At 44.3% G+C, this 15,045-nt stretch overlaps 1 long non-coding RNA gene across 1 annotated transcript in view; it reads left to right on the forward strand.

Annotated features, from left to right (window-relative positions):
• Window positions 1-14,053, forward strand: part of LOC121110974 — a 32,579-nt gene extending 18,526 nt beyond the window's left edge. The window contains exon 2 of the long non-coding RNA XR_006939335.1: window positions 1,579-14,053. This is a non-coding gene — a long non-coding RNA (uncharacterized LOC121110974). The remainder of the gene's footprint in view (window positions 1-1,578) is intronic.
• The last annotated feature ends 992 nt before the right edge of the window (window positions 14,054-15,045 follow it).

Genomic DNA, 15,045 nt, shown 5'->3' on the forward strand with positions numbered 1-15,045 from the left:
GACAAAGACAGCAATGAAAGTGACATTATCAAAGCAGGTAAAACACAAGAGTAAGTCTTAAAATATGTATGTTAGATGAATGGGAACAGAAATGATTTGCCCGAGGTTGCCTTTATTACATTACTACAAAGACGTGTAGGAATAAAGTTAACTCCATTTCCTTAGCAAAGCACACAGCCTGTGATCACGCTCGCTCAAGGCTTTCCCTCATTCTTATACACACAAGTCTGGTGGAGACAAAGGTTTTGCCCTCCGCCTGATTTGATTTGCAGTTTGGCTTTACTGGTTGTGCATAGGAAAGGTTCAGTTCCCAGATATTTCATTGACTTTCAGAGCGACCCTGCAACTCAGTTGTCATCTCACAAATATACAAAGGAAAATAATGTTTCCTCTCCTGTGCTCGTTCCACCCTTATTCCTCATACTGTGAACCTGTCTCCTATCAGCCATTTAGCAAAAGGAAGTCCTGAGCTCAGCAGGGGCCCTTGGCTGCTACAGTGGCAAATACCAACCAGAGAGGAATCAGAACCACAGCGCTCCTCAAGGCTTTGCACAAGTTCAGATCTGGATCTGCCTTTAGGAACAGGAACGTTTCTACTGTAAATGGGCTTCTCCCTCCAAGCCAGTTGTGAGCAGGCATCCCACAGTCCCTATTCTACCAACCTTCTGGTTTTTGACTGAAACACTTGAAGCGACCTAAAAATAAAGCAGGAATAAATCACACTGCCTGAAATTCTACCTTTCCTCCCCTCACATCCTATGTCTTTTATTCTGAAATGGACAAACGGCAAGGGCAACAAAAGGGTGATTATTAATCTTTGATCCCGAGTCCCTTTCCCTCCGAGACCTGCTCTTAATCTCAGGAAGTGCGACACACGAGCACTCCCACAGACTGATTAGAGGTGCAGGTATGGGGTCACACAATGCACAAAGAGAACTGCCGGATCAGAGCGTGGTGTGTATTTAATGTCTGACTAAACATAACCATGATAAAGAACAAAATAATGAGCGTTCCCAATGGCTGCTTTAACTGTGAGCTGCCACAGAACTGTTTGAGCTTAGTTACATTAAGAAACTGAATTGCTTCTTAAGAAAGAAATTACCAAGTCAGGTTTCCAAAGAGTTAGCCTGGATGATTACAGACGAGAACTCCCCAAGAATACCAATTTGTTGGAAAACGGCACTGTGCCCTTCTCAGCAGAAAACAGCAAAATGGAACTAGGATTTACTGGCTTATCCTGAAAGCTAAGACATCAGAATTGAAAACAACGTGAGCGAGGTAGGCAGCAGCTGAGATTGAAGGTTTCTTGGTGAAGAAACACCGAGCAGCAGGGTCAGAGGTGAAGGCTGGAGGTATAGAAGGACACAACTAAGCTCAGACAGGCATCAAACCCATTTGGTCCTTCAGAAAGCAAACCAACATTAAATCCATTTTTGATGAGAACAATTTGGCTTTAGATAAAATTACACTGCTTCCCAGGGAGGACGCTCAGATCCAACTCTCCCTTTATTTCTTTTCATCCTATCTGAAATTTAAAAATAAATATTTTTCTTTTTTTTTTTTTTTCCCCCCCACAAGATCCTGAATTTTAAGAAGAAAGCACAATGAAAGCAGCTGCGGTGGGAGCCCACTTGATCCCGGCAGATGGAAATAGCAACACGCCTGTGAGCTCTTATGACTGCTCCAAGTAAAATTGACTTTTATGACAACTCTTCTAACAAGGGATTTGCAGCGCTCTGAAAAGCACTGAAATTGTGGATGACAACAAAATTGCATCTCAGATAGCGGGATGCGAGGGAAGAACGGCAGCCTCACAGCCAGCCCTCTTGGGGAAAGGAACCTGAGTCCCACACTGGGTAGGAGCCTCCATTCTCACCAGCACTAAGGAGGATGTGTGAGCGTGAAATCCCCTTTAAGCACTGCTCGCTCCACAGAGATGCATGGAATAACCGCTTTGGCTTGGCTGCCATGAGAAGCGGCTGCAAAGACGATAGGGAACCACTCTACTGTTAATTTGCAAGTCCCTTGAGATTTCCACATCCCTGGTCAAGTGTGAAAAAAGCAACTACATTCTACAAACTCACATTTCATATAACACCGCCAAATTTTGTGCTGGTAATCAGAGAAGAACTGGCAAAGCACCAAGGCAAACTCAACGCTAACCAGATCTAACAGCAACTAAGAACGTATCAAGAGCTCTGCTTGCTTTTATCAGCAGACGAGCCGCCTTCTAACCAAACATAAAGGCTTACTCACCTATTCTGTCAATAGATATTTTAGTCTCTGAAGGACATTCTGATTAGATAGAAGACAAAGAAGCTTACAGCTGTTGTACAGTAGAAATTCAGGAAAAGCCACGGATCTACGAAGTCCTGAGAGCCTTTGTCTCCTCTTGCTGCACTTCACATTCCAATTCAACTTGCAGCAATAAGCAGCACCACAGCCTGACTTCTTACACTGAGGTACAGTTGGACACCACAGTTTGTGCCCTGTATGGCTCACTTGCAATATCCAAAGAGGCTGTTTTGCAAAAGGGCCATCAAGGATGCTTGTAAGTATTCTAGAAAAAGCAGAAGCACTGCCAACAGCTGAGGAACAGGAAAATCTCTACACATTTTGCAGTCACTGTTTAACATAAGGAGTGAACTAAAGACAGCATGAAGGTTCAACAGAAGTGCTGTATTATGTTTTTCTTACCTTTTCTTTTTTTTTTTTTGCAGAGCTGCTGCTGTGCATCCATATACTGTGTTGGAAAATTCAGTAGGCTGAATAGCTCTAAATTTAGGCCGCAGGACACTGCAGCTGTGATAACATTTCGGAAGTGGAAGGCATGGTAGATACGTAACATTGTTAGATAAGGAAAGACAACTATTTTTAGTCAAAACGAAGCTCAGTTTTGGCAAAGTGCAGGCATTTGGCTGATCAGCTCAGATATGCTCTGGTCCATTCTCACTGATGAGATAAGAAGAGGCTGAGACAGCTGCATCTGTTCAGCCTGGAGAAGTTGCAAGGGGATCTTACCCATGTCTGTAGATACCTGCAGAGAGATAGATGGAGCCAGGCTCTGCTCAGTGCTGCCTGCTGCCAGGACGCAAAGCAATGGGCACAAACTGGAGCACAGGAGGTCCCCTCTGAACACCAGGCAGCACTGCTCTGCAGGTGCCGGAGCACTGGCACAGGCTGCCCAGAGGCTGTGGGATCTCTTCCTTGGAGATCACCAAAAGCCACACAGATGTGGAAAATCATCCTAAAATTGCCACATAGCATTTACCTTTCCTAAGCATCCATTAACAGGTGTTTCAAGATATGTCAGCTCCACAGAGCATCAGCCCAGCTCTGGAGAAGTCAGGAGGAATCTCACCTCACTGGAAGCTGCGCTTACTGTGAATCTAAAGAACTGTTTATATGGCACACAAATACACGTGCAACACCAACTATACTCTCAGGGAGATTTCACTAATTCACTGATTTCACTGACTTGTGCCAGTGAATATCGGAGCAAACATTTGGATCATCAGTGCAGTGTGGAAGAATTTATATAAGCTCCTTGCAATTCCACACAGATTCCGCAGTCATTTCAATTGTCTCTAAAACTTATAACTCGGCACCTGAAAGTAAGCACCAGCCCCATTTTTATCCCTTAATCCAGCTGAACTCCCAGGATATTTGTTGCACCGCACGTGAACTTCTCTCGCAGTACTTTGTGTACATTTGGATGGAAGAATTAGGCTACCAGAAGCTCACGCTCTCAGCTTATTACACCAACACTGCACTCTTGTGGCAGACACTTAAAGTGAAATATTGATGCTTTACGTACCACAGCTTAGTGGTAATATAATCTAATTGGCAAAGGGCGCACACGGTAACAAACTGCCAGTGAAAACGGATGCTCAGATTTTTGATAGACAAAAGGCACTAGGAGCAATGATAGATCATTAGACATCACCTTCTCAGATGGAAAATATTCAGCTGTTCATCTTCGTGCCTGTATCAACACCAAGATCTCACGCAGGAAGCACCACTGTTCCAATTCTCTTTTCCAGACTGTTCTGGGATACATTTATCAGACCAAAGCTAAACAGTCAGTCTATGAGCTTTCAAGTGCATCCCAGAAATTCAGGTCATGCTCATCAAAATGAAAGGTCTTCATTTCTGTCTCAGACCTCGATTACTTCATTGTTTGAATTTACACCATGTTTGTAAATCAGATGCCTCTTCCTTTTCTTTCTCAGAATGAATACAAATGATCATAGTTTGGGCATAATTCATATTAGCAAACTCACAAAAGATAATCACGGTAGAATAAATTGTGCATAGCATGAACAATAATCACTTAAAGGGCAAATGTCCCTGTAACAGGTACATATCAGCGCACAATGTAGCATGATAACTCAGTGGATCATGAGCAAGGGACTTTGGGACCCATTCCATACTTTGTTCTGCTCAGTACATGAATGTAGGTGTGATTACTGGTGAGAGCAAGTGTTGGATCTTCACAAAGGAGTGACTTGCTGTTCCCATCTCCTGCCTTTTCCTTCTTTGATGCACAATTTGCAGAACTGAACACCGCCATATCTGCACACCCATCTCTGACTCTAGCCAATTAGTTTTGAGACTTCTCTTTCATTTTAATTTCTCCTGTTAAATTTTCTGTTAGACAAAAGAAGCTGAGCTGTTCCCACTAAAAACTGCTACAAACGCCACTGAGATTCCAAACAGGTCTCATCTTCCTCATTTTTCCCAGATGAAACCTTACAAATCATTGATGTTTCACAACTTTTTAATGTTGGTACAGATTTCCAGAAGTCAAATTAAGATTGTGAAGTTAAGCCAGCCAGAACATAACAAAGCAGAGCCTACTTTCAATAAGCAATAACCCTGTTTTGGGACAATCCTCCAAATCATGCAAGTTTACTTACACTCAGGTGCACAATGGACAGCCTCCGTGGCCCTAAGTTGCCTGTTAGCACTGCCGTGGCTGAGGTGATGCATCTTGGAGCAGCACCTCCTTAGAGGAACAGTGCCCTGGAAGCGGTTCACAGGAGAGGAGAGGAGATCTGGGGGATCTCCCTAAGTCACAGTCAGACTGCACTGCGCCATGCCAGCCCCAAGAAATTGAACCTTTCTGTCCAATCTGCTTTCTTGGAAAACTCTTAACAGCAACGTCAGTGCATGTTTACACTTCATATAACTTCTCCTCTGTACACGAGTAAAGCAGGACAAACATAATCCTCCTCCAAGCCCAAGAAGTGCATATACCCAATATCAAATACCCAGCCCTCAACAGCTACCACAGGGAACCTAAGAGCCAGAAAACCCATTGGTCAAATACATCCCATGACACCGCTCTAGCAAAGACCAGCAGCACCATTCTTGCTCTGAAGCTCCAGAGATGAAGGCTGATGACTGCTGTGGAAATCTTGCCATGTTCAAGCACACAAGTTTTTTTTTTTTTTCTTTAAAAACTCACATCATAAAGATGCACATTCTTTACAAAGGGTTCCAAGTTAAGACTCGTTTTGCTTTGCCACTGACAACCTGCCACATGACACAACACACGTGTCCAAGATTTCACCCAACTGGCATATTTTGATTGCATCTGCCACACACAGGTAGATCCTTAGGTTGAGAGATACAATGAGCTTTTAGATCTCCTTTCATACGGCTTCATAGCGTATGCCTCTACAGGAATGAACTTGTCAACTCAAATGCAAAATGAATGAATGGCTTTTAATCACTTTGATAACGTTCACCTTATTGCTTTGACAGGATAGCAGCAGATACAGTTTGCTGATTCAGCCACTTGTATAACGATCTAATGGGCTTTTCTGACTAATGCCACACTCTAAAAATATATGTGGGGCTAATAAATGAGCCTCTGCTATACTGGAAAACAAGCTCATTAAGACAATTCCTGTGAAAAGTGGCGTTTTTATGACAAGGTACCGAAGCATTTAATTACCTTGTACACTGACAGAGCTGAAAGAAATTGAGAAAAACGTGCTAGCAGTGCAGCACATCTTGAGGTCTCAAGAAGAGAATTCTTACAGATGCTCACAGACAGTAATGTAAAGGGGAATTTGAGAAGAATTTCAGGGTTGTTTCCCCACAGGAAAGGGTCTGTTGTTGGCTGCAGACAGCCATTCATTTACACAGAACAGACGGCCAGCTCCTATGAGGAGACTTGTCATTACAGATCAATTAATTCTCCCAGTTGTACTCCATGTCAGAAGAGCAGCTGCTGCTGTTAAAGGACAGCAAAGACAGAGGTTTAGGAGGACAGAAAGGTCTTCAGTGATAGCTGAGGTAAGGGACTTGTTTTCATCACAGTGTTTGCTCGGATTATCTACCCCTTAAGCTCATTCCCTGCTCTTCAAATCAGCGTGTAAGGACAGTTAGAAACACAGCTCATGCTGCAGCACGCAGCAGTGTGGTTAGCGTGGAGGCTGAGCAGCACACACCGCAGCTGTGCCTGGAAGTGACTCTGAGTGCCACCCCACAGCATGGGCATAACCGGGGTGACTGTGCCATCACGTAATGCAGATGGCCTGGAGTAGCTCACTTGTTCTGGCCAGGCCATCAAACATGAAAGTGAACTCTAAGCAGCCCCTCTCTGTTGCTAGGCAGAGATCTGTTCCTACCTTTGCTCCACTGCACTATTTGTGTAGTGGCATAGTAAACCAGACCAGAGAACTCTGATTTAAAAACCAAACAGGCACCCAATCGATTCCCAACATAATATACAGTTTCTTTTTTCTTCCCAAACTACATTTATTCTCACACCAATTTACTATCCTGCTCCTTCAGTAACTTTGCAGGCACCTCAGAAAAGGTGAGGAACAAGGGCCAAGGAGGAGAATGCTTAATCCTGCTTAAGCAGCACCAGTATCAAATGGAAAATGCACAGCTTGTGCCCCCACTGCTGTATTAAGGGAGCCTCAAGGCAACATTCCCTTGAAGGGATCAAGCTAAATACTTCCGCAGGTGAATGCAAGCTGCACTAGACGCAGGGCTTTGAGCTGACCTTCAAAGCACTGTAGTAGTGAGGACAGGCCCAAAGCGATACCGAGTGGAACAGAAGGCTTTTTTCCACATGAAAAATGGTTTCATTGGACAGTGACACTTCATTAGCTGTCGACTTAAGTCTGGTTTGGATCTTGCCTTTGTAGCGAATTTCAGCTTTAAAAGAAATACAGGCTGTGGTCTGCATGCCACACGTGGTTTGTCAGGTCACTTCCAGTAGTTCTTCCCATTTACATCACAAGTCCATGTAGGTGTAGCAGGGAGTTCACAGAACTGAGGAGCACTCTGCGCTGGCCCACACCAGTTTGTCCAACAATGAGACGGGGCTGGTTTCTCTAACCATTCTCCTTTTGCCATTTCACAGTTTGGCTGCTGTTCTCAGTCAGCAACGGGTATCTATCTTCAAACCACAGTGACACACGAGGACAGTTTGAGCATGAGTGCTGTCACTGTCGCGAATGGAAGAGCTCAGATTTTCCACTCACAGATTCACCCTAACAAAGGTAGCATGAATGCCAATTCATTACTCTTTACATTTACAAAAGCACAGCCACCTGTTTCAGTTCTCTAGGGAATGCTCATTGTTTCAAATGACACAGTTGCAGCACACGTACGGATTGCCAAGCAGCCATCCATTAGCTCTACATAACGGCAGAATCCAAGCTGCAGCACTCAGAGAGGCAGCAGGCATCAGTACCAATGGGAAACGTGTAGGGTAAGCAGGACTCTGCACGCACTTTAACCATGGGCACACACCTGTGCTCCTTGCCATGCTGCCAGATGCACCTGCTCTGTACTCTGTGCTTCTGAGGCACTTCTCACCAGTGAGGATTTTAACAACAGCAAATGAGGCATGGGGCACAAGCCTGTGACTGGTGCACCCTGGGGAGACTCGTGAAGAATGTGTAATTGGCTGCACGGGTAAATACGCTGCCTAAAAAGATGGGGAAGCAATGAACTAGATGGTCCCCCTAGTGTTTCCTTGCCTCTGATCATCACTGCAAAGCAAGCATGAGAATGTCCCTGCTCCCTCTCATCCTACTGCCAGTGGAGTGAAATAGCCCAGCACCTGCTGTGCATTACCAGCTGCACGGAAAGGTGACCCTTCGCAGGAGGGCAGAAACACATTCCACCACAAAGTGTTCAGCACAGTTCTTTCCTGAGGACTGAAAACAGCTGAGTGGGCACAAAGAGCTCACAAATGCCTTATTAATAAGCGCGTTGGATCTAATGGTCTGCGAAACTGAAATGAGATTATTTGGGTTATCTCATTAAACAAGAATAATAGCAATAATAACCAGGCAGTAATTAGGAGCGGGCCAACCCAAGGACAAACTAAAAAATAGGGGCCAAAAGGCTCTTAATTAATAATCTGCATGTCTGTGCCTCTACTTCTAAATCCAGAATTTATGGAATAAGTCAAGAATCACATCTAACTGAAAAGATCAATGTCAACAAGCAGGAATAAAGTCAGTGCTTACCAGAGCTGTACGGGTCTGCCATTCGCTCACTCAGCCTCAAACATGTGCAGAGGCTAAGCACACAAAAAAGCAGAATTGCCTCAGTTCTTCATGTGATCTTCACCCCTAAAGCAAGGGACGGTGAAGCCCATATCAACATGCTTTTTTTTTTTTTTTGATCAACAGATTTTTTTTGAGCCATGGATTTGTGCATGTTTCCCATTGCCAGAAGCCAACAGCTGTGAAACAGCTCACTCCCAAGTTCGGGAAGCTAAGGCAATAAACCAGTGATAAAACCTGTTTCCTCCTCCTCCACAAAGAGATTCCTGCAATTTAAGACAGGTGTTGATGATCAAGGTTGAATCTACATCAGCTTCAAGCAATACAGGAAGAAAGATTGGTTTTCTGCCACGGTCCCAGGCTGTGGGACTGCCGATGAAATCACAGCCACCAAAAGCACCTGTTGGCACAACAGTCATGACTTCATTTGCACTCCACATAAAGATGCTGAAGAGAAGCAGAGAGAACCAGTCCTTATTTATTTTTAGATGGAATACCCAGTGCAGAAAATAGTTACTACTCTATCAGTGGCTTCTGAAAAGTTGTGAATTTATAGTCCATGCTTTGCCAAGGCTGTCAGAACTGAGCTCGATGGCATAGACTTTAAGAAAAAATAGTACAGCTTTTCCATTGTTTAAGAAAAAAACAAAAACAAATAAGAAACAGAGAAAGAGGGCAGGAGACTCACAAAGACTGTAGAAAGGACAATCTGTGTCAGGACTGTACAGAAAGATATGAACAAAGGGAGCAATCTGCAACATGACGAAGGTTTGTACTGATTCTATGAAGTCCAGCTACCGACCTACAGAAGTGACATTCACCAGTTTCTTGCTTCATTGGTAAGACAGACATTTTGTCCTCCATCCAAATGGGTAGTGGTCTCTTGTTTGAAACCAGAACAATTTCCTGGTGATGAGAAGCAAACACCTACAACTTAAGTGGAAGGCTTCTGTTTAAGCTAGGGACTAGGGAGCAGAAATAAAATCACTGCTCAAAATACGCATCACAATCATAATCCACAGACATTTTTCTGAGACAAAAAGGTGGACAATGCAGACCTGTAGGACTATATACCTAACCCAAAAACTTCTTCACAGCAGCTATATTTTCCCATCGAGTATACAGTGAGAAGAAAGTTCCCGCTCCTAGTTCACATGAGAAGAAATAAGAAGACAAATTATATTGATGGCCAATACTTTTGTATGCATTGCACCTACTCTGTAGTCTGGTGCTAACAGGGCTCGCTTTCCAACACCACTAATAAGTTACCTCCGTGTTTAAAGATTAAAAGCCAGGATGCAGGAAGGAATACTTATTACTGCACAGTATTTTACCACTGAACTTGTAAGCCAAGTATCAGACTCAGCTACACAACAGTACTAAATTTCTAACTTTTCCTGCCTGATGTATCTTTCATCATACTCAAGGTTGCCATACACAAAGATTAACAGGAGACCGCATCATGTCCTGCTCTGAGCTGGTTTGAGCATGGAGTTACTTGTCCCACAGCAGCACAGCCACATAGACAAAGCTCTGAGGCAACATTTGGGTCCATTTCCCTGAGCTCTATCACATAAGGAAGCCAGGCCTAGCTGATTTCACACTACAGATTGAAAGAGGTTGGGGAATTGTTACATTCATTCTTAAACTTGAGCAACCATCAATGCAAAAAGGGGCATCAACCACTGCCCACTATCGTTCACTCAGTGTCACATCCTGCATCAGGACTAAGCATCATGGTTTACGTCCCCACATGCCACTTTAAACTGCCTCTGCACTGAGCTGTACACCACTTCCACACCTTCCATTTGCATATAAACACCCACCTTTGTTTAAAGTGTAACTTTATGGGCTCACAAGGTAGCACTTGGGGCTGGGATTCAGGAGAACAGAGCACCACACCTAGTGCTCCTTCTGCCCCCAGCCAACATACTCCTCTGCTTTATGCCCGTCTCACAGTTAAGGGTGGGTTATAGTGGTACTCTATTCCCACACAGACCACCGCGATTCCTGGGCCAAAAGCACTGTGTAAGAGCTGGACACCATTACAGTGGTGTCAGAGGGGCATCAGAGCTGCACTCACATTTGGTGAACCGCAGGAAACCAAACACCTTCTCCAGCAGTTGTCTACTCATGGTCATTACACAACACTGTCACACTCAGTCACCACCAGAATAGCACAGGAACTGGGGAACACTCAAATATGGAGTCACCTCCTCATACATCACAGGAACGTTATGAGGGCTTTATCTGTTGATCATATACATTTTTGAGATACTTGCTTGACCTGAACTACCAAAATACTATTTTTAAACATTCTTGTATTGCTTTCCAAATACAGCATGGCTGAATGTGAGAAAGCTAGAACAAAACAGAATTTGGACCTGATTCTACAAGTGATATTTAAGGACTTACTTGTACCATGAGTTTGAGCTGTAAATGAATACTCAGTGCAGAAGATAGGAATTACTCTACCAGCAGTTTCTGAAAAGTTATTATGGTTCTTTTGCCAAGACTGTCAAGAGCTGAGGAACTCTATTTTAAGAAAAAAGAAAAAAAATGTTAGTTTTTCCATTGTTTAAAACAAACAAAAAACCCAGAAGAAATACCAAATGTTCTCTTACAGCTTTTAGTGTGCCTCAGCGTCCAACAGCTTATATTATACAGACAGATATGTTTCCACCCCCTATCCTGCAAATCTCAACGCCTTCACCATCCGAACTGATCCTCTGAGATTTGGATCCTTCCCAAGTTCGTTTAACTTGATCAATTTTTAATGGCTGTCACTGGTTATTTCACCCAGTCAGTCAACAGCTTCTACAGTTCAAAACAGCAGCCACTCTCCTCCCGCTCTGGCGTAACACAGGGCTCAGGATCTACAGAAATTATTCATCTGCATCATAAAGAACTTGAAGGAACTGTAAAAGAGATTGATCCCTGACAGCCGCACTAAACTTGAAAGCCCCTTCCTGGCTCTGAAGAAGGAGAATTCTGACCTGAAAAGGGGTCTTGAGTGAACAGCCTCAAAGGGAATAAAATATTAGCCTGTAAAACCAGCACTCACTAGAAAACTCGGGTGATCTTTTAATGTAGGTACACCTCTTGCCGCAGGCACAGCCAACATAATTACTTGTCACACTGTATCTCAAGCTGGAAGGTTGATGTAACAGAACACACTTCACCTCCTTTTGCCCTAAGTCCTGAGCAAGCCTCCATGTACTATCCGCCAGTGCTACTATTCCAGAGACCAAGTCCTGCAGGACAACATCACCATTTAGTGCTGTACCCCAAACATACTGCTATGCCATTAACATTACGTTTTTATAGTGATGCACCTCCAGTTACTAAATCCATGCTGGTTAGTGTCTTCAGTAATCTGGAGGTGGCAGGAAAGAACTTGTGCTAGTCAGCAACACTGATCGTTACGAGGGTTATAGATGGCTGACCAGAAGGAACATTTATCCCAAAAGCATACAAGGTGAAGAAGGAGGGAAGCCTTCATTTATCGAACTACAAGTAAGTCTAGAAATCCTTTGGGAGCAAGAAACGGACATTCACAGACATCCCATTTGTGCAGTGAACACTGCTGAACCGCTCCTGTTGCCAAGGTATGTGCTGGCACAGGGACGTTTCCAGGGCGCCACAATGTATTGTCATGCAAACGATGCAGTTACTGAAGGGACTTCCCAGCAACAGAGCGCATTTTTTTCCACCAGTTTGATCCTAGCATTGAAAAAGAAACAAAACGACGGCATGAAAGGGAGGCAGCATTGGTCTAAACCAGAACCACGACCCCAGAGCTGTGTGTGTGCCAAACCTGCCTTCGGTGCGCTCAGTAGTCCCTGCTGCTCTTTATTCAAGCAAGAACATGGACAGAGCTGGGCCCTGCAATCCGGGGAATCACACGCAGTGCTTTTTAACTACATTATTTTTCATAAGCTGTGAGTGATGCTGAAAACAGTGGAAGACAGTGATACACAATCCTACACTCAGACAATCATTATATATTTTTCAGCCACAGTTTGCTACTTGGAATTAACTCACATGAACTGGTTTTGAGTTGAATGCTGTCAAAAGCTTACTGGTAGAAACCAAAAACTTCAAAAGCTCCATTTTCCAGGAAAAAAGCAGAGGAGCATCTACACATCCAGTCATACATTTGTAAATCCAAGTCTTTTTTGCCTTTAATGATTGTTAGTATAATAGCTTGGATGATACATTTTTAGCCCTTTTCAGGTACAGAAATTTATGATCTCCAGCAGCAGTAATAACTGAGCAGAATAACTGGTGTTCAGTTTCCCTTATTGAAACAAATTACAAGAACAAATACTTATTTTTCATAGAAACTCCTGTTTGTTTGCATCCACAAGGAAACTGGCCGCATACCACAGAAACATTGGTGATGGATACTTAGAACTTAAAGTCCTCCAGATGTGTCCACATCAAATCTTTCCCTTAAGTCCTTGCCCGGGTTAATTTTTCCCCATCCTAACAGCCACCTCCCAGTCTCACTCTAAAAGATAAGGCAGAATTTGCAGTGGCTATCACCTGTTTGTTTAAGAATAAAGACTCACCTTTCTGGGCTCAATGTTTCAGGATGAATTGCAGGAGTGATGAGAATGTATCTTGTTCACACATTTGAATGCTGCCCCAGGTGATCTCCACTGACTCAAGTCAACCTAAGCTACGTTTAGGTCATCTATAAGCATTGGCTTGACTGATTTGCAAAGCAGTAAAGTTTCCTTAATGGAAACCAAGGTACACAGCTATAAGTGCCTAGGCAAACACAAGCAAAGCAGAGAAGCTTGGAGCAAGTAAGGTGCAGGCTGAGGCCAATGAAAGGCAACAGAGGGGAGCTTCATGCTCCCACGGAAGAACCTGGAATACACACAGATGGAAATCTGAATGGAGAAGCAACCTATATCCCAAAGAACTCCCTTTTACCACCTCTGTGTGCCATAATGCAACGGAAAACTTTGCAACTGAAGGAAAACAAGTTTTCTTGGGTCCCACCCATAGCTCTGGAAGCATCACCACCTTTCTTAACACTGCAAGAGATTAGGGTACCTTAGCAGCAAACTTTCAAAATTAGTTGCTTACCAGACACATGAAAAAAGCCTCTGTCATACACCCCATAGCCCTGAATGACCTCGACAGATTGCAAGAGTGGAAACACGAGGGGAGGCTTTTGTGAACCAACCTCACCATGTGAGGTTCTCACCAGAGAACAGCTACAATGCGTTAGAGGGGTCCCCGTGTACTGGGGCTCAAGAGGCCCTGTAGCTGTGTTTTTCTGAAGGAAAGAGAAGCCTCCCTGCATCAGAGGAGCTGGCAGGAGGGGAGGCTGCGTGCCAGGGTCCACGAGAACAGAGTGCTCCTTTCTGACGCATGCCCTGGCACAACACAGGGAAAACCTCACGCTGGAATAGGGAGAAAAACAATCACTCAGATTTGTACTGGCTGAGAGAGCAAAAATACAGCAGGAGGCAAAGAGCAACACTGGAGGTTAAGACAAGACTGTTAGGTATGAGGCAGAAACAAGAATTCAACTTGTGAAACTCAAGCCAAGGCACAGCAAGGACGAGAACAGTGGGGCCCGAAGCTCACGGACTGCTGGGGTGGTGCCTGGATGTAACCATGAGACAGAGATGGTTTGCTGTGGTTCATCTGAATTTATTACTACATCTCTCTAGTGAAGGAAAATTATAGTGCTCTTATCCAGAGAGGCAGGAAAGACGTCTCGACTGCCAAGCAGCCATAACATACATAAGACCTGGGCAGCTGAATCACAAGTCCCAGGCTGTCCAGGTACTTGGATATGGTAGAGAAAATTTGACACCCAGACACAGTGCCGTAACACAGCCCCAGAGATTAAACTTACCTGACATTTCCACAGGACTAAGCTCCCCTGGTCACATGCTCCTCTTCACACATACACTGTAGGATCACATTCCTCCAAACGCAGTGATCAGGCCCATGCTCTGCAAGGTCCTCTCCTGTCTGAGGAGGACATACCCCTGCCAGTGTTGCCATGCATCTGGCCAGGCCCCACATGTTCTGCTGGCTGCTGAACGGAGCAGAGCAGAGTACCTGCCAGGGCAAATGAGTCGGCCTGGTGCAGTATCACTCCTGGCTGAGCAAAAGTGAGGGACTGACCATCATAATGGGAACAGACCATGTACTTGAGCCAGCGTGTATGACTTAAAAGCAAAGGAGCGTACCTTTCTTTATCCTCAGGAGTACCTTCAACATGGGGATTTCTTCTCACTGTGAGAGCAGTATCTTCACTGCATAACTTCATCCAGACACAATTGTCAGCATTTACACCGCACTCCCCCTTTTTTCCACTCCTATCAATACTCCACCGTAAGCTGCTCTATCATTCCCTCTCCTGGAAGGGTAAGCAACATACAGTACCAGTGCATAAGATGACACAGGAATACGGTACAACCTGGTTCAGCCCCTCTCGTAAGCAAGAGGGTGTGCTAGAATCAATGATGGA

Source organism: Gallus gallus, chromosome 5 (assembly GCF_016699485.2).
Source record: "Gallus gallus isolate bGalGal1 chromosome 5, bGalGal1.mat.broiler.GRCg7b, whole genome shotgun sequence".
NCBI classification, from domain to species: Eukaryota; Metazoa; Chordata; class Aves; order Galliformes; family Phasianidae; genus Gallus; species Gallus gallus.